Here is a 2,586-nt window from a genome sequence, read left to right on the forward strand (position 1 = left end):
CTCAACTATGTTCATAGCAGCATTGTTTGTAATAGCCAGAACCTGGAAACAACCTAGATGCCCTTCAATGGAAAAATGGATGAAGGAAGTATGTATACATATTAGAGTACTACTCAGCGGTAAAAAACAATGACTTCTTGAATTTTGCGTGCAAATGGACGGAAATAGAAAACACTATCCCGAGTGAGGTAAGCCAGACCCAAAGAGAGGAACATGGGATGTACTCACTCATATTTGGTTTCTAGCCATAAGTAAAGGACATTGAGCCTATAATTCGTGATCCTAGAGAAGCTAAATGAGAAGGTGAACCCAAAGAAAGACATATAGTCATCCTCCTGGAGATTAACTTTCATCGGGCGATGAAAGCACACAGAGACAGAGACCCAAATTAGATGTACTTTTTTAAAATATTCACGGGGGAAGCCATACCGTGCACATGGAGAAAGTCAGAGGACAACTTTTAGGAACTGGCTCTTGCCTTCCACCATGTGGGACTTGGACTCAGCTCATCAGTTCTGGTGTTGAACACCTTTACCGGCGAGTCATCTCACAGGCCCCTAGATGTACATTTCTGGGAAAATGAATACCTCACATTCTTCGAAAGGAACTGGTTGTTGAGACCATTAGCTTTGCTTCAGTAGGTGGCACCATTTCCTGGTTCAGCACTCTCACTTTGGAGACTGAGCTGTACCAACCAGTACAATTGAAACAAATGGGTTTTGGTGTTTGCCTTTATCAGCATAAACGCACATCTCAAATCAACTGAAATCTCCAAACTGGTTCAAGTCTCTGAAGCATTAGCATAACGGTGACTTATGCTCTGTAGGCTGGCTGTTCACTGATAGAACACTTCCCAAGCCTGCATTAAGATCCTGGGGCTCCTGTGTTGAATCCCCAGCACCTCAAAACATACTACCAGCTGCGCTCAGTACTAGAGGCATGCAGATTCAAGCCGTTAAGTAGTTCTTAAATCCCTGTTGAGGGGATTTGAGGCAATGACTCCACGGTTAAGAGTCTGGACTAGTCTTGCAGAGAATCTGAATTCCATTTCCAGCACTCATGTGGGCTGGTTTCTAACAACCTGTTACTCCAGCTCCAGGGGCATCTGATGCCTCTGGCTTCATGAACACTGCACACACAAAAATCTTTTTTTTTTTTTTTTTAAAAATCCCCTTTAGCCGGGCGGTGGTGGCGCACACCTTTAATCCCAGCACTTGGGAGGCAGAGGCAGGCAGATCTTTGTGAGTTCGAGACCAGCCTGGTCTACAAGAGCTAGCTCCAGGACAGGCTCCAAAACCACAGAGAAACCCTGTCTCGAAAAACCAAAAAAAAAAAAAAAATCCCCTTTTAGTAATTGTACATGGCCAATTACAGTTCTCTGTTCTTTCTCTTTTATCCTATCACCCCAAGTCAGTCAAGATGTACTTACATAAGTAAATCAATACTAGGGCAATACATTTTAATGTCTTTAGAATATTTTGCCTAGTCTATGAATAATAATAAGAAAATGCATAGGGGCATCTTTACTTACTATTCTGAATTTAAAAAAATTAACCAGTATGTAGAACACATGTGAAATTATAATCTTCACAGGATTCATATAAACCTGACTAGTAAACACGAAATGTTAGAACTCTGAGGGCCTTTGCCATGTATGGAGTTTTATTTTTCAATAATCAGAACCTCACTTTCTTCTAGTGAGCAGAGATGAAGACTTCAGAATTTGTGGGTTTCAAAACCAGCATGGCAGAGCATGGAAAAGCACATAAAGCAACCTAAAGTCAAAGCTCAGCGTGAAGCCTGTGTTGGTTTTGACTGACTTTAGGAAAAGCCACAGTGACTAACAGACTAAGCCACCTCTGAGAATGGTTTTCAGTCACCTGAGACTCTTCAGTCATGATTCTGGGCATTTGTCACCAATCATGGGACTCTCGCGTTCTCTTTCATCCTTTGACAACCTTTGCTTAAAAACACCTTCCTGGAACCAGCGGTCCTCATCTGTGCACAGAACTCAGCTTAATAACCAGAATGTCTGGGGATGCATGAACTTTCAAATGCTTGTCTTCAAAGTTCCAGGCAGGCTTTTTGTCTAAAGGATGGGTGGACTAAATGGGTAAGACAGTCTCACTATGCAGTGTAGGCTGGCCTTGGTCAGGATAGGATCTTCCCGCCCCTATGGCTTGACTACTAGGGTCACAAGTGTGTGCCACCACGCGCAACTAAAATTGTAGGTATTCTGTATCATTTTATTAGATGATCATTTGTGATATTAGTTTTTCACATGCCAAGCCACACAGTATTAGTTACTAATGAGTCATAATATCTTGAAGGCCATATTCAATGCAATTAGAGAAACCTAAAATATAGTAAATAGTCTTTAAAATTCTATTTGAACCCACATTGGTGGCACATGCGTTTAGCCCCAGTACTTGGGAAACAGAGGCAGGTGAATCTCTGAGTTCGATGCCAGCCTGGTCTACAGAGTATAGCCTGAGATAACAGAGAGATCCTGTCTCAAAAAATCAAAAGAAAACTTCTATTTTGAGGTTATCATTATATCAAGCAGCTTCTTTTTTTTTTTTTTTT

This window comes from Microtus ochrogaster, chromosome 5 (assembly GCF_000317375.1).
Source record: "Microtus ochrogaster isolate Prairie Vole_2 chromosome 5, MicOch1.0, whole genome shotgun sequence".
Lineage (NCBI taxonomy): Eukaryota > Metazoa > Chordata > Mammalia > Rodentia > Cricetidae > Microtus > Microtus ochrogaster.